This window comes from Mus caroli, unplaced genomic scaffold (assembly GCF_978045245.1).
Source record: "Mus caroli unplaced genomic scaffold, Mus_caroli_1 scaffold_1, whole genome shotgun sequence".
Classification (NCBI taxonomy): Eukaryota; Metazoa; Chordata; class Mammalia; order Rodentia; family Muridae; genus Mus; species Mus caroli.
The window spans coordinates 177,222,611-177,240,707 of record NW_028227256.1 but is presented as its reverse complement, the minus strand read 5'-3'; the positions used below and the strand labels follow the sequence as shown (position 1 = coordinate 177,240,707).

General features: G+C 44.6%; 1 protein-coding gene across 4 annotated transcripts in view; it reads left to right on the top strand.

Annotated features, from left to right (window-relative positions):
- Positions 1–18,097, top strand: part of Smyd3 (SET and MYND domain containing 3) — a 580,304-nt gene that overhangs the window by 69,916 nt on the left and 492,291 nt on the right. Inside the window, exon 1 of one of the 4 annotated variants that reach the window (XM_085843348.1) lies at positions 1,307–1,409. The exons of the other annotated variants lie outside the window; for them this stretch is intronic. The gene's annotated coding sequence lies outside the window, so the exon portion shown is untranslated. Of the gene's footprint in view, positions 1–1,306; positions 1,410–18,097 lie in introns of those variants that run through there. 4 annotated transcript variants of the gene reach the window in all.

Sequence of the window (18,097 nt, the reverse complement as noted above, 5' to 3'; positions counted from 1 at the left end):
TTATGCTTTTCCTAGTGACAAAACTATTGAGCATCTTTTAAAAAGCTTTACATCATTTATTGGTGTGACACATACACACACACACACACACACACACACACACACACACACACGCATGCCTGCACACCTGCACACACCCATGTTCATGTGACACCTTACAGTGCTGGGCTCTCTCCTCCCACCATCTGGTGGTCCCAGGAATTGAACTCAGATTGTTAGCCTTGGAGGCAAGTGCCTCTCCCTGCTGAGCCATGTTGCTTTCTTGTTTTAAGTTTTGGGGTTGCTAGGGATTAAACCCAGAGCCTTGCCTTGCTGGGCCTTGCAGCGATTCACCCATCCACCACTGGGTTTGTTGGTCTGGTTTCAGGCTCAAGTGATTTTCTTGCCTCAGTCTCTTAAGTGTCTGGGACTCCAGGAGTGTCCCACCCCCACCAGCCCAGCTTGCTCTCTCACCCTGTTAATGTGCACTTCGATTCAGAAACATTTACACTTGATGAAATCGGTTTTATCTTTAAAAATACATATTACTTATAGTTTTGGTATTTCATTTAAGGAAAAGTATTTCCAGGAGTGGTGATGCTTGCCTGTAATCCAAGCATCAGGAGGCACACACAGAGGGTCAAGTTCTCTACCAGCCCTGGCTACGGATTGAGTCCTTTTCTCAAAAACAAACAAACAGACAAACAAACAAAAAATTAAAAAAAAAAAAACCCAAACATCCAAAATTTCTATTTACCCAAGGTTGTGAAGATTTGCAGTGATTTCCCTTCTAAGAGTTGTCTGTTTAACTTTACGTTTAGGTCTTGGATGTGTTATTTTGAGTGAACTTTCTTATGTGGACCGATGTGGGGCTTCAAATGGAGTCTTTGACATGTGGATACAGAGACTGGATCCATATCTTTCTTGTATTCACTTCTGTATGAGGAAGGAGAGTGTGAGTTTTCATGGAATTTACTCATTAATTCAGCAATAATAGATCTGGTGACACTGTCTGTTTGTCTGTCTGCATCACAGCACACGTGGGGAGGTCAGAGGACAGTTTGCCGGTGTTGGCTGCTGCTCCTACCACGTGGGTTTCTAGGGATTGAACTCGGGCTCAGCGGCCTCGTGTTTACCCATCTTGCTGGATGGTCTTTTTTCTTACACAACTTCATTAAAGCCTCATTTACATACCACAGCAATCATGTAATTAGCTGTGCGACTCAGTAATTGTGAGAAGGGAGAGACGCCAGCAGCACATTAAGGAAAGGAAAAAGACCGAGTTCCAGAACACACCGAGGGTCACCAGTGGCCATAATTGTTGGTGTGCATTTGTTTAAAGAGACAAAAACATTTAATCTGTTCCAAAAGAGCTGCCACCTCATTTGCCTCGTGGGGATTTCTCAGTTGTCTCCAAGGTTCAGCTGTAGGTAAGGACTTGCTTTCTGGGCTTTAACGTGAGGGAGAGGCCAGGATGCTGAGGGTGTCGGCTGGGAGGCTGGGCCGAGTTAACCGCCCCTCTCGGAGTCTTCCTCCAGCTGTCTCTCATCATTCACTCGAAAGCTTGTGCGCATAAAGTCTTGATGGTTGGAAACTCATTCACTATGTGGGGTTTCATAATAGAAATCGGACCCTGCAACGCATCCACAGAAGAAAGGTAGAACTCAAAGACAGCACTCTGCTAACTAGATTTTATTTTATTTTTGTTGACATCATTGATATTTTGGCAAAAAGGAGTTGGATCTCTTAGAGAAGAATTCCCTCTGAACATTTGCCAGTTCACTGACATTTCTAGTTAGGGTTTTCTGTTTCCAAACTTAAGACACACTTCGTCGCTTGCACAGCAGATGGGAAAGATCAATGGATGGGCAGCTATAGAGAATTACAGGGTTTTTTTTTTGTTTTTTGTTTTTTTTGTTTTGCTTGCTCTTTGATCTTTGATCTTAAGACAACTTTTAACCCTGTAGTCATCTCCCAAGAGATTCAAGAAAATATTTTGTGAAGCAAAATTCTGGGGACAATGAGCTGGCAGCCCAGGAGCAAGCTGCCAGGCAGGAAGCTGATGCTCTTAAGAAATCATTCTCTGCTGCTGCGTGGTTTTTATTAGGCTGAGTTCTTAGTATAGTTTCTGTTTAAATGCGTTATTGCAATTTGGTTTTGAATTTATCGTTAGAGGAATAATGAGTCCTCTCTTGATGATTTATCAACAGCTAGAAAAGTAAATCACAAATAATAACAACCCAAATTCTCTCATTAGGTTTGAAGATTCAAAATTACGTTAGGGTATTTTAGTTTGGAACGGTCCCTTTTAAGTTGACTTCCTAATGAGGCTTGCCTTTTAGGAAACAAATTCAGGCACTAGTAGAGACCGGATTCTGATACAGAAAGAGCATAACCCACGACCTTAACACATGGCAACAAAAATCTGCACAACTGAGCGTGCCTTGCTGTTTCTGAGCTCAAGAGAGCAGAGATTTCAGGGCAGCCAGGGAGCCAGAGGCCTAAGAGGAGACAGGTCTGCAAGGACAGATGAGAGAAGCTGCTTACCCAGGCTTGCTTACCACAGGGCGACGCTGGGAGACACTGCTCAGAATTCTGACGGTAATGGAATTTAGAAAGAGCTGCAGTTTGTGGGCTTTCAAGAAGGTGTGGAGTCCCCAGAGGCTGTAGAGGGTAGTTAACACCCAAGCATAAATAAACCTTTTCTCCAAGAACTCCCAGATGACCTCCCAAACAGGTAATTCCTTTGGTGGTGCATGGAGAAGGGAAACTGGCGGCTGCAGATGTGACAAAGACTTAACCAAGACTCCTCTTTTGTATCTTCTTGTTCTCTACGGAAAGGAGGTAGATGAGAAAACTGAGGAGTGGTTCAGGGGTCAGGTGGAGCTTGTACCTAACATGCATAGGGTACTGTGAGTTCCATCCCCGTTAAGGAAAAAACAAGAATTCCTCTTTCCTTTAGGGTACAAACCCAGGGGCCTGCAAGAGGAGGATACCCTGAAGGAAGGATGTGAGCCCAGAGCTGCACTGGGGAAAGAAAGAAGTGTGGAGAACCCATATCCCTGGTCCCAAGGGAGAGAGTGACTATCTAGAACTGATGCTCAATCAGACCACTGCCATTTCTAGAACTGATGCTCAATCAGACCACCGCCATTTCCGGAGCAGCGAGTACGGTGTGTCGGAGGCCTGTTGCTGTTTAGAGGTGGGAAGACTCCTTAGTGAGACTACACCAAGTGCAGGCCAAAGCTCAGTGTCCAGGAGACCCTGAGAAAAGCCACCACAAACACATCCTCACTCTTAAGACAGGTCACCTCAGAAGAATCAAAGATTGTGTATGTTGACTGTGCTAAACCTCATACCAAACCAGCAGCCTGCTCAGTCCCAAATGAAGGGTGGAGTATCCACTTCTAGGCATTAAAAACCATTATCTTAAATTTAATTTTCTTTGAAAGATGCCAAGTTTTGGACAGAATAGAAAACATGAGATGGCTCATGTTCCAAGAGACAACACAATCAACAGGGATTAGAAATAATAAAATGTAGTCACTGTGAGTACTGCGTTGGAAATGTTAGTGAGGGAGGAACACAGCATGCTAAAGGACATGGCCAATTCCAGAAGAATGCTGAGACCTATAAGGAATAGAAAACACAGGAGCAAAGGCCCAGGATAGGCTTAATGAACTTGAAAGCAAGTTAGTAAAACTGATGAAAAATGTGAAAAGGAGAAAGAGCAGAAACAAAATCCTCTCAAGCAGGTATAAGCATCCAAGAACTGACACACAGCATCAGAGCTGCTGATACACAGCATCAGAGCTGCTGATACACAGCATCAGGGCTGATACACAGTATCAGAGTTGATACACAGCATCAGAGCTGACACACAGCATCAGAGTTGCTGATACACAGCATCAGAGCTGCTGATACACAGCATCAGAGCTGATACATAGCATCAGGGCTGATACACAGTATCAGAGTTGACACACAGCATCAGAGCTGCTGATACACAGCATCAGAGCTGCTGATACACAGCATCAGAGCTGCTGATACACAGCATCAGGGCTGATACACAGCATCAGAGTTGATACACAGCATCAGAGCTGACACACAGCATCAGAGCTGCTGATACACAGCATCAGAGCTGCTGATACACAGCATCAGAGCTGACACACAGCATCAGAGCTGCTGATACACAGCATCAGAGCTGCTGACACACAGCATCAGAGCTGCTGACACACAGCATCAGAGCTGCTGATACACAGCATCAGAGCTGCTGATACACAGCATCAGAGCTGCTGATACACAGCATCAGAGCTGCTGATACACAGTATCAGTGAGTTTAACAAGAGTGTGAGACTACATTATTGAAGAAGATCACCCTGGAGAAGGCAAACAGACCCAGTGCATAGGGTTGCTTCTTGGGCTTGATTAAAATTAAGATATTGATGTTGGGGAAACCAACCAAACACCATACACATAAAACAAACAAATAAATGGTTTTTTACAATGAAAAAGAAATAGATAATTGAATGAATGATGTAGGGCAGCATCCAGAAGAATTTCAGTTAATAAATACAGAAGTATTTGTTGTATAGACAATCACAGTTAAGGCACCAAGTAATCATGGCTAAAGTGCAGTCTAATGCTGAGAGTTTGAAAAGACAGGGATTTGTAGAATTTCAAAGTCTTTCTCCCATGAGACTAACTTTAAGGGAAGAGAGTGGCTTTGCAGTGGAGAGACCTGGCAGACATCCTAACCAAGAGCAGATAACATCGCCTGTGTTCCTGCCTAGGTATACAGCCTCATACTCTGATCAGGAGAAAAGCCTCACTTCTGCCCCAGGTAACTCACTATTGCTCTTCAGGGGCACTGCGTGCTGGAGCCTAGAAGGTGGCCAGGGGAGTAGAAGTTCACGCAGCACAAGCCTGAATTTGTTTCCCAGAACTCACATGAGATGCTGAATGTGGGGCTGTGTATCTGTGAGCCCAGCATCCTTTAGTGAGATGGGAGGAGGAGACAGGCTCATGGCCAGTTAGGCTGGCATGTGATGTTCACAAACAAGGGGAGACCTTGTCCCCAGAAGACAGATGGCAGGAACTGAGTTCTGGATGTTGTCCTGTGACCTCCACATGTGCACATGGTATGCACGTGTATGCCCACACTTTAAAAGACAGGTAAAGACTTTGGGATAGTCACAGACCGGATGAGGCTTAGGAAATGGAAATACATCATTGAATCTTGGGAAAAATCCCAGTGACGTTACTGAAACAGTTAATTTGGATGAAATCTGAGTAAAGCCCCCAGTGGGTAAGATTGATTGCATTGATGTTTCTTGGTTTTGATTAGGTTAAGACGGTGTTAGGGAAAACTGGCCAAAGAATTCCTTTTTCTATTGCAACTTTTATATATATTTAAAATGACTTAAAAATGAAATTTAGAAGCAACAAATTTAGACTAAAAAAATTGCAGCCTGCAATGGTCTGTAAAAGACAAAGCCCCTGCCTCAGGTTGCTGGAGCAGCATTTGTGTATTTTGTATATCATCCTTAGAGTGTTTCATGCCTAGATTTTGACCTAAAATATTTAGACTTTTTCTTCTTAAGTGAGTAAAAGATATTTGATCACATAACTATTATTTACCAAGAATCTTTGTGTTCTAAGGACTTAAAAAAGAAAGTTGGCTGTTATTTCTAACCCTTACTTTTTTTTTTTTTATCGATTCAAGATGTCGAGTGAAAGCCATGTGACAGGCACTGGGGCCGAGCCCCATGGTTCCCAGACTTAGGGCCCTGGTTGCCTGTCACCAGTTTGCAGTTCTTCAGAGAATGTAGAAAAAGAAAGAGAATGAAGAAAAGGAAAATCTTGACGGGAAATCAGTGCCCTGTGGGCGCTGTAGTTCGCAGGGTTTCGACAGTCATGTTTCTCTATTTGCTCATGCTTTGCATGGGGAATTCTGTCCTTTAGACCCTTTCCACCCCTGCCTTCCCAGGTCAGGCTGTCTGACATTCCCAAGTTTCTGCTGGTATTCCTCACTGAGTTGTGACTCTCTGTCCTCAGTGTGCCTTATCTAGTGGTAGAGTGACTCAGAATGCCTCTGTGCTTAGCACATGTCTGTAGGCAAGGAAGCGCTGAAGAACAAATGTAAGACCCCCACATTTACAACCATGCTGGTCTGCTTTCTTGTCCCCCTGGCAGTTGCTATTCTTTCTGCCATAATTTAAATTAATTTTTTAATAGAGTTAGCATACAAAGTAATGGGTTTTATTATGGCACTTTCGCACACATGTAAGGGGTGTGTATATGTATGTGTGTATGCCATTATACATTGCTCTCATTTATTCCCCCTTTTAGCCCCCCTCCACCCTGGCTCCCATTTAATATTATTTTTACAGCACTGGATATTGGACTGGGTTTCTGCTGGAGCCAGTTGAGTACTTTACCAGAACCTAGTTATCCAGCCCTCTTTTCATTAGTTATTCTGATAGAGGGTCTTATTAAGTTGCTCAGGCTCGCCCTGAACTTTGAACTGATGCTTCAGCCTGCCGAGCCACTGAGATGTCAGACTGTGTTATCAGGCCCTGATATCCCATAGTTTCATTCATAAAGGTTGGAGGCCTAGAGATCCTATTTGTAAAAAAAAAAATGATGCTGTGTTGGAGACGTTGTACCTAAAGGAAGTACCCGAGCTCTGCAGCTTGTAAGAGAAAGGTTTCCGCTGGCTTACAGCTTTGGAGGGTCTGTGCTGCGATGGGTCACCTGTGTTACCTTTGGCCTATGGTGACAGCACATCAGGATGGGAGCAGGTACTGAGTAAAACTGTTCACTTCACAACCAGAGAGCAAAGAGAGAAGTGGGTCAAGACCCGGAACTGCCTTCCAGAGCACACTCTCGTACTATGTCTCACTTAAGGGTTTTGCTACTTCCAGATAAAGGCTTGAGCCTTGGGGGGGGGGGTGTGTGTGTGTATGTGTGGTGTGACATTTATGGCATCTTTTGCAAATGTTCCCTGATGGGAATGTTTGCAGATAATCACAAATGCACGTGAAGCTTATCAGGTGGACCTAGGTAGAGAGAATCATGTTTGAGCCCAAAACCTAGAGTGTTCGTTTTTTCTCTTTTGGCTTGGCCGTTATCACATTAGGAAATAATTTTGTGGGTAACACGAATACTGGAAACTTACCAAGGAAAGATTATAGAATGTTTTTTTAATGCTGAATGTAAGGAGCACTGTGAGGTTATTGTAATATAAGGCCTGCCTGCAGAGCAGAGGATGCTGGGCAGGGCGGGGGCTGGGGGTGCGGAGGGAATCAAGTATCTGTCCTTTCTGAGCAGCAGACTGAGCAGGGAGCACATGAAAGACTGCAGAGCTGGAAAATCCTTTAATCACTCTGGACGGAGTCTCCTCTGCGGTTGTTCAGGGAAGCCATCGCTCTTCTCCCCTCTCTCCATCCTCCGTGTCCTGTCCGCCTTTAAGCTCCGCTACTATGCTTATTGAATTGGATGTTAGAGGCGAACCTTTTTGAGTTCTCAATGTTTTGATGTTTAAAGGGCTTGGGTTGAATTCAGAGCCCATCAGTGGTTATTAAATGCTTGCTTTGTGACAGATCTTGCATGGTCTATCTCATCTAAGTGCGGCGGGGGCCAAATTATCGCAAGAGAACTGTCTGGGAACTTAGAATCGATATTTTAAGACATCCCAGTAGGATTATGGCCAAGAGGGGAAGAATGAAATGAGTAGCAGGGAGACTATTGCTACTCAGGAGGTTGCACGTGTGATCTGCAAGTGGCCTCCAGTGCCACGCACCACTGATGACACCCCTCATACACGCAGCTATTAGGAGGTTACAATTTCAGACGGAGCGGAGTAACTTACTGTAGAAATAAATCGACGTGCTGTTAGTGGGTCTGCGATGAAGGCAGTAGAGTCTCCAGTGTGCAGTTTACTCACCAGCTGCTAACACCTTGCATTCTGTTGTCTAAAATTCTTCTCATTTAGAGTTTAATTTGTAAGTATCACAGCTAATTTTGACCGTTCTTAGTCACAGATTATGATTTCGTTTGCCTCCTGGCCCTTGGAAATAGTTGAAGAAAAGTTGCCTTGCCTCACGGCGAAGCTACCTGTGACACAGCGGACTGAAAACCTTGGTTGGAAGTGAAAATGAATAAACTCACTAAACAGAGCCCCGTCTTATGTCCTGACAGCATGTGGATTATATGGTTTGGGTTTGTGATACACTTATTTCTGGAATGATTGCTCTGCCAATGGGATGCTCTAATTAACTTTTCAAAAGGAGCCAAACACTCCCACCTGCTTCCTTCTCATGGACTCTTTTTGCGAGAACAAGCACAATGATTAACTTTCTAATTGATGTGTGCGGGCATAAGTATCTGAAACACTTCTACTAAAGCAACGTAATTTTTTAAAAAAAGATAGCCAAGTTAAATATGTAATCGCCCTCCAGAGTAATTAGAAGAAAAGAATGGATGTAATTAGAACGTGTGTCAGTCTCTGCATCGGGCACACGTAACTGATAGCACCACTTCGCACATGCCAGCAGTAGAGGGAGGTGTCCCCTGGGGAGAGAGCTGCCGACAGAGGTAGGCCTTTCCTGTGTGTGCAGTGGTCCCATCAGAGTGTAATGTAATTTTCACTGTCGGGACTCATCTGCAGTTATCTCCTGAGGTTAAAAAAAAAAAGGTATGGATATTGGGCTGCCGGAATCTGAGTTCTCTCCTGGAATATAGCCAGGATGTGAGTTTAAGATCTGGATTTTATCAGCTGCTATAAGGAAGCAAATGTTTGGGTGTTTTAATGGCTCATTTTATTTACGATAAAGTAGAATCCTTTTTAGGTAAAGAGTGACTGAGTGAAACTAAGAATTTGAGGTTGAATTTGGTTACCCAGAGTCAGCTTGACAGATTGTGGCCAAAAATAGAGATAATTCATATAACAGACCCGTAAATGGCATCTTCTGGGACAGGTTAGGCCAAAGTGTTAATAAACTTGCATTCATTCTCTCTCTCTCTCTCTCTCTCTCTCTCTCTCTCTCTCCCTCTCTCCCTCTCCCTCTCCCTCTCCCTCTCCCTCTCCCCCTCCCCCTCCCTCTCCCTCTCCACCTCCCTCCCTCCCTTCCTTTCTTTTCTTCTTCTCCCTCCTCTTCCTTCTTCTTTCTCCTCCCCCTCCCACTCCTTTTTTTGAGGGAGGTTTTCTCTGTATATCCCTAGCCGTCCTGGAACTTGCTCCATAAACCAGGCTGGCCTCTAACTCACAGAGATGCCCCTGCATCTGCCTCCCAAGTGCTGGGCATAAAGACGTGTGCCATTTACCGCCTGGCTACTTAGATATTTTTTAATCATATTTTGCTGATCGGGTTTTTTTTTCCTGGATTAAGTTTATTTAATAAAAAAATAACAGTTTAATTAAATCAGAGGATTAATTTGTGCAATATAACAATTTAGTTATGCTGGCTAAATTAGTATATAATTTCTAAGAATTTATTTTGTGTTCGAGTTTTGCCTGCGCTTGGATGCAGTTCCTGCATAGGCCAGGAGAGGGCATCACATTCTCTGGAACTGGAATTACTGAGCTGCCTCGTGGGTGCCAGGAACTGGCAAGAGCTTCAAGAGCAGCTAGTGCCCTTAACCTGCTGAGCAATGTCTCCAGCTCCCTTGAAAATAATTTCATATGCGCTTTACATATGTGTTTTATTTAGGGTAACCACTTTTATTTTTTATTTTTGGAGTAATATCCCATCTAGTGTTCCCTGTAATATTTTATCAACTCTTCGTCAGCTAACTCCATGTCGGATCAAGGCTGTTTTCTGTGCGTCTTTTTCTGACCCCACGTGCGCATCCCTACCCCCATCCCGCAGTTCAGTCAGGTGCTTTCAGCTCATCCAGACCCCAGGGATGTTTTCACTTCTGTATTTGTTCTGTCTTTGAATCTTCCTTCCTTGTTTGAAATGGTCTCATGCAGCCCAGTCTGGCCTCAATTCCTTGTTCTTTCTTCCTTCACCTCCAAATGATGGGATTACAGAAATATGCTACCTGGCCACTGTTACTTTGTTGTTCTTTGTCTACGTAATGGGTTTTTTTTTTGGGGGGGGTGTCCCAAAATAAAATAACCAGGTTTGATACATTTTAATATTTTAAACATAAAAACCAATGTAAAAAAGATTGCCTCAACATATAATTAGTATAATAGTTACTGGCATATTTTACATTTTTCCCCTCCTTTTTGGGTATAGGACCTCTTTTGCCCTGGCTGGATTTGGACTCACTCTGCAGTATAGCCTGTCCATGAATTTGCAGTCTTCTCGCCCCAGCCCCCACATATTGGGATCACAGTCATGTGCCACCAGGCCTGGCTTATTTAATTTTAGTTTCTTCACTATGTACTCCTGGCTGGCCTAGAACTCACGGGGGATTTACCTGCCTCTGTCTCTGCCTCTGCCTCTGCCTCTCTGTCTCTCTCTGCCTCTCTGCCTCTGCATTAACGGCTATGCACCACCATGCTTGGCTTCTATTAAACTTTAAGACATTATACCTGGCTCACCTAAATTCAGATCATCCACATTTCATGACTCAAAGGCCATGCAGTCATATTCTGTAGGCCTGCAGTGATTGATTTGGGGAAATCCTGGCCTACTGTCCTTTTCCTTGGGATTTTAAGCCTGGCTCCCCTGTCCAGTGATGGATTTTAGCATACTGCCTCTCTCTCCGGTTTTGAGTATGGTTGCCTGGTGCTCTCTGACAACATTCCTGGAGTGAAGAGAAGTCAGAGGGGTGGTTTACAAGTGCCTGGAGTCAGGCCGGCCTTTAGGGTCACTGTTTCTTCTTTAGCATCTCTTTTTTTTTTTTTGGTTTTTTCGGTTTTTTCGAGACAGGGTTTCTCTGTGTAGCCCTGGCTGTCCTGGCACTCAGTTTGTAGACCAGGCTGGCCTCGAACTCAGAAATCCGCCTGCCTCTGCCTCCCGAGTGCTGGGATTAGCATCTCAAAGGCCTGCCTCTATCCTTCTGTTCTTTGCCTGCATAGTCCTAGGACACCGTGAATCCTTACCGGAAAGAGACCCCGAGAAATGGGTCTAGTCAAGTCATTTTTTAGAATTAGAGTTTTATAACCTCTCCCAGTTATTTAGTTATTCTGTTTATGCACATTTTTCTCTGTCTTAGGGCTTCTGTTGCCGTGATAGAGCCACTGGGGGAGGAAAGCGTTTATTTGCTTACAGGGCAGGAACCTGGAGCAGGAGCTGATGCGGAGGCCATGGAGGAGTGCTACTTACTAGCTTGCTCTCCTTGGCTTTTTTTTTTTTTTTTTTAAGATTTATTTATTTATTATATGTGAGTACACTGTAGCTGTCCCCAGATACTCCAGAAGAGGGCATCAGATTTCGTTACGAATGGTTGTGAGCCACCATGTGGTTGCTGGGATTTGAACTCGGGACCTTTGGAAGAGCAGTCGGTGCTCTTAACCACTGAGCCATCTTGCCAGCCCTTCATCCTGCTTTTTTATAGATCCCAGGATCACCGGGTTGGCACTGCTTACAATGGGATGGGCCCTCCCCCATCAATAACTAATTAAGAAGATGCCCCAAAGGCTTACCTGTGGCTCAATCTTATGGAGTCATTTTCTCCATTGAGGCTCCTCCCTCTCAGATATCTCTAGCATCTGTCAAGTTGACATAAAGCCAGTCAGCACCCTCTCACCCCATCTTTAAGAGTAAAGCAGCTGCAGACATCTTTCACTGTCAGCCACTCACGGTCTTTCTGTTTCAGTCTCATGGCTCCCATGGTCCCCGGCCTGCTGAGTCCATCTGTGCCAGGAAAAGATCTGAGGTAACGTTTCCTTAAGTCCTTATTGGTGCACAGACAGACTGGCCTCTATGTGGCAACCTCTGACTTGACCCATCAGCGGTCCCTGCTGCCTGTCTCCTCCTGGAGGAAGTGAATGTGCAAAGGTCCAGGGAATGGGCATCTGGAGGGCTTGTAGGAGCAATGCAGCAACTCAGGGTGAGCTGTGCTCTTCTCCTGTGCATCTTCAGCAGAGCCCCTCTGCCGTCCAGTTTCTTTCCCTCTTTATCACTGAGAGATGGTAAACTTGGAAGAGTGCATCTTAGCGTTCCCCTCCAGGCTATCCAGTGCCTCTTCCCATGGATACTTTCTCCAGTGGTACTCACTTTTCCGTCCATCTATCTATGGTTCCCTACCTCGCAGGTCTAGAACATCTGGTCAGCCTATGTAAGTAACTATTAAGGTCTGCTGTAGAATAGCATTGGTGGCTTGACCCGCTGCAGTGAAATCACAGTTGGCTTATTTGAAGAGTTGAAGAAGAAACAATGTATCAGGCTGGAGAGGAGGCTCAGCAGTTGAGAGCACTAGCTGCTCTTCCAGAGGACACAGGTTTGATTCGCAGCACCCACACAGTGGCAGGGTAGCTGTTCAACTCAGCTCACCAGGATTGCCAGCCAGTGGCTTCCCTGCTGAACCATCTCAGCAGTTCTTATGTGAGTTTTAATGTAAAGTCCAGGTATCTTATCATTTCCATTTAAGCATTATACTTGGTTATATTCACAGCACTGTATGAGGATCATTACTATCTGCTTTTATTTTTGTTTTGAGTCATGGTCTGGCCATGTAGCCCAGCCATGTAGCCCAAGCTGGCCTGAACTCAAGCTCCACCTGCCTTTGCCTCTTAAGTGTCAGTATTGTAGGCACATGCAGGCCACTCCTGTTGGGACAGGTCTGTAATCCCATCCACTCCAGAGGCTGAGGCAGGAGGACCACAAGCTCAAAATTGCTCCTGGCTGCAGAGCAGGCACACACCAGCCTCCACACAAGGCTAATCACTGTGTTTCTAACAATATTTTCATCACCCTGAACAAAAGTATAGAAACCATGGACCTGCAATTCTCCATTTCTTTCCCTGCTCAGTGTTTTGTCTCCAGAGGAATTTGCTTCTTCTCAATATGCCATTAAGAATTATTTCGCTAACAATGTCATTAATGAGATCATACAACATCTGTCCCTTTGTGTCCGGCTTTCTTCACTTAGCGCATCTTCCAAGTTTGTCTGTGTTGTAGCGTGTGGCCGGTCTTCATCTATAGGCTGTGGTCTTGATACTAGTACTGAGCTTGACTCGAGACGTCTGTATGGCTTTCAGTGTGAAGATGAATTATTTATCCCCTTCTTGATTTCTGAACTTAGTATTAGCATGTTCTGCTTTTCCCAGTGGTGCTGTGATGCCATGGGCTTGAGAGTCAGGCGGATGAATAACAATTTCTTAAAAGTTATCCTGACGTGTAGGACCGATTTTCATGTAGTCTGCGTAAAAATAATAGTGGCAAATATTAATCAAGTAAGAATGAAGATTTGAATGCTAAGTTAGAGAGGGAGAGAGAGACAGAGACGTAGACAGGTGTGGGAGGGGGAGAGAGGGAGGTGTGTGGGGGTAGGGAGAGAACTCAAGAGCGCAGACGCTTAACTAGAATATACAGTTACATTAGTGGTCCCTCTAATGTGCATGTGCATATCTTCAGGAGATAGTTTGTAGTTCTGTAGTTGAAGTTTTGTTTGCTTGTTTGCTTTTGGTATTTGGGGGCAGGGTCTTGCTATGTACTTATGGTATATTTACACAGTGGGCTTTTATTCAAATGTAAGTAAGAAATTATGACATTCTGTAGAAAATGGGTGGAATTGGAGAGCAAATTAAGCCACTCAAATATTGCATGTTTTATGTGTAATCTAGATTTAAATATATGTTCCTTTAAACATTTATTTATTTATTTATTTATTTATAATTAGCTAATTTAGTGTGTGTGGGGGCCTTAAATGTATTGTGTTCTTCACATATGTGCATGTGTGCATGTGCATACACAGTCTTAGTTACCTTTGTTGCTGTTGTTGTTGTTGTTGTGAGCAGACACCATGATCACAGCAACTCTATAAAGGAACACATTTAATTGCAGCTGCAGCAGGGAAGCATGGCAGCATCCAGGCAGACATGGTGCTGGGGAAGGAGCTAGGAGTTCCACAGCTTGATCCACAGAAAGCAGAAAGACTGTGACACACTTCTTCCAGCAAGGCCACATCTTCTAATAGTGCTACTCCCTATGGGCCTATGGGGGCCAGGTTTATTCAACCCACTACTACACTACCACACACACACACTCACACACACACACACACACACACACACACACACACACACACACTTGGCATGAAGTAAGGAAGCAATCAAGTGGGGGAGGGCAAGAGAACTGACAAAACCGTCCTAGGCAAGGCCCATTTTATGCCTTTTTATGTTGAGTTGAATGTGCTTTCCTGGATATTGTCCTGAAAGTGAAGCGGTGCCTGTCCTGTTGCAGCACGGTGCCGTGGAGCCGTCACAGGCAAACCAGTGAGTCCGGGACACATTTTGCTTTCCCCCATTGTTCTGAGGGCTCTCGCTGCTGCCTGGATTCATAAGTGGTGGCATGTGCCATTTCAACCGAGGTGGTCCTGGGAAGGACTGGGTTCTGTTTTGCATTCACTAGCTCTTTGTCTCTGACTGCCCCTGGGGTGGAAGGGCCCCGGGGAAAATGATTTCCAGCTATTCAGATCACGGGGTCTGTTCCTGGGTTCCAGTGTCTTATGTCACCCAGGTCCTTTCTACCCATATAGCAATAACAAGGAGTCAATCGTTAACCATTTTATGTTCAATATTTATATTAGCACAGTGGAAGAGGGTATTTAATTCTTAGGGTTACTGGTACGCGAGGTGTGTGTGTGTTTAATGAGTTTTAATGATTTGTGGACTGATATTCTTGCTTTGCTTTGTCCGTGCATCTTTATGAGCCTCATACTCCCTGACTGCTCGCTCCACCCTGCTGTTCGGAATGGACCCCGCATTCGCAATCTCTGCATTGATCTTCATTCATGAAAATTAGCCACCTACCCCAGTTTCTGCCTAGTGAGTTTCCATCCTAACAGAGAGTATGGTCTACCGATTCAGTGCATAGGTCCAGGATTCAGAACAAATATAATCTGTAATATTATTTTCTGTGTGATTTTGGACTCCAATTGCTGACTTTCTCTGGCTTTCCCATTTTACAAATGAGAACTATTTTGGTACCTGACTCAGGAGGTTACCGTGACCACCAAATGAGATGTTTAGTACATCTTCTAGTGTGTAATTAGCAACAATGATAGTAATTATCGTCAAGATGCAGCAGGCTGTGATGGAATTAGACAGACTAGGGTTGCAATCCTAACACTGGGACAGGTGGGGGTGCAGGTCTCTACATGGCATTGAACAAGCAGTCTCTTCTGTCTGTATTGATTTCTACAGACTATAAATTGATTAGCTGTCTTTATTAGGCAATTAGGAAGATCTAGTATACCACAATATTTAAAACCGGCCACTACTCACCACCCTTCAGTTCCCAGGTTTGTTTAAGGAATGCTGACCAATAGGCTCACACCGTGCTGCTTAAGCCTGTAAAAGAGTTGCCATTCAATGTATATTTATATTGGGATCTCTTTTTCCAATGTCTGCCTTATTTGTTGGCTGAAATAGATAAAAATCATTGAGAACAGATGATGTACGCAGGGCTCTAATGTCTTATTTTGGAAGAACAATTAGGCAGTGCAGCTCTGTGCCACTGGAGTGAGTGAGAAAGGAAGGCCACACCACACAGATTCCGGGGATGAGACAGGAGTCCTGTGTCTTGTCTCTGATTTGCTGATGGAAAACCAGCAGCTTTAGGAAAAAGTATTCAAGATGGGAGGAGCCTCCTGGGTGGGTAAGGATGTGAGCAAATGAAGGTGATCAGCCAATCAGGAGCCTCTGTACCTCTGAGGGCTGTGCTGAGGGTGGCACCGACTGAGAGCCAAGCTGGCCTGGCCTGGGGAAGAGAGAAGAGGCAGGCGAGGGCAGAGCCTTGCCTCAGGGATAGGCATCAGGCCATGACTCTGGAGAAGAACCACCGTCTCCCTCATTTTATTAGTACGCAGAAAGCTAGTGTTGGGCACATGGGGTTCTGGTTTTTCTGTGAAGCTTGGGTGGGAAAGACCAATAGGCTAACATGAGTTTATTTTCCTGTTCCCCACTGCCCTTCCCTGTGATATGGAGGACAGATAGAACACCAAGTCTGCAAAACACAATGCCCTTAATAAAAGAAGAGATTAAAGGTATTTGTTTGTTGTGGTCCAGGAGTCACCCCACAAACCACACGAACACCCATCTCAGTCAGACAGGGATGGTTTATTGAATGTACAACCTAATACTGGTCAAATCAGAATTACCTGGGGCTTCAACAATGAACCTCTTTCTCTGTCAGCTAATAAAGAATAAAGTCACAAAACCCACAATGAGCTCATATTCATTCAGGTGCTGGAAGTGCTGCCCGGTGGTCAGCTCTGACTCAAGCCATTTTAGACATGACAGTTCATGGTGACCTTTAACTTGATGGGTCCTACATGAAGCTTATAGTTGTGGGATTTCTTAAGATTAACACACCTCCTAACATACAGAACATAACAGGGTATGGGGTCACATGACCCTGCTCTGGGTCAAGATAGTTTTCTGTGTCAGTGACTGGAAGGCATATTACAGCAACAGTATGAAATAGCTGTCAGTGATGGAACAGAATGGCTGCAGCCATGCGGTGGGGGGTAGGGGGGAGGCTCAACACATTTATTTATTTATTTATTTATTTATTTATTTATTTATTTATTTATCTATCTATCTAGCTGTATATGTGCCAGGGCGTGCTTGAGCTATGATGTGGATATGGAGGTCAGAGGACAGCAACCTGTGGGGAATTAGTTTTCTCTTGTGGGGCCTGGGAACCAAACTCAGGTCGTCATGGCTCCAAACAGAACCACAAGCCTCTCTTTGTTTCTTGTCTGGTTTAACTTGCCCAGTCGTCTTACTGGTAACCATATCATTTTAACGCCCCCCACTCTCATATGAAATTTGAAAAAGGACTTTGAGGAAGGAGGGAGGCATATGCCAGTTCTTCTAGGATTGTGATTATCAGGTAAAGCTGGAGCGTTTCGGTAACTCACCCAGTAGCAGGGTCAGAAGCAAGTCTTCTGAAGGCCACGGACTTCACTCTGTTCACTCGTGCAAGACTGGACAAGGGAACGACTGCAGAGACACCGTGTGAGAGCAGCGTCAGCGGCTCCAGCTGTGGACGCCCTCGGATTCATTGTGCTGGGCTAGTACTTGCCACGTCCACTGTTAGCCGTTTGTCATCCCCTGAAATGTGACTGGGGAAGTTATTCATCTAAATACACATAGTTAAATGTGTCTAGTAGTATTGAAAACCAAGGTCTGAAGGGACGGGGACACAGAGGAAAGAGGCTTAAAGAACTTTCTAAACGTTGGACAGTTTTTTTCTCCCCCTCTTATGCGTGCAATCTCCCATTACTGTACTAGAACAGAAGGGAGTCTGCCCGAAGATATCAAATATTCAGGGCATGGCACCTCTCTGCCTCTGTGGACGAAGAGGCAGTGCATAGCTCTGCAAGCATCTGTAGTCTGGCAGGCAGGATCCTCAGGTCAGCAGCTGTGTATGCCTGGTATTGCTGAGCTGGCTCCGGGGACCTTTAATGACTACAGCATCTGCTTCAGACCTAGGTGGAGGAATTCTGCTCCCTTCAGTGTGAAGTCAGCGAAGATGGGGACCTTGAGAAGATGCAGACCTTGAGCCGGGCCTCAGGCCTCAGCATTAGAGAACTAAATTGTTAACCCTTTGTGGTTTTGATGCTGGGTTTGCTGTGGTACACGTAGTGCATTTCTAACAACAAACGATTCTTTTATGGTGAACTGAATTCAGGGTAGGTGAATGAAGGGTAAAAATGCTGGCTGGCTTTATTTTTAGTATTATGGCATTAGAACAACAGTAGGTTGGCAGTGTTTAGTGTGTCCACTTAAAGAGCAGTTGGGTTCTATCTAACATGAACCAGAACACAAATGCATTTCTGTCAGAAAGCTGCCTTTAAAGCAAATCAGGGTATCTGAGCTGTTTCTAGTCTTAAGTTTTATCATAAGTGAGTGGCTCAGGGCAGCCCTGCACCTCTTTCTATGTTTTGAGTCCATAAAATGGCACAATTGCCTAATGTGGTCATCAAAAAAAAT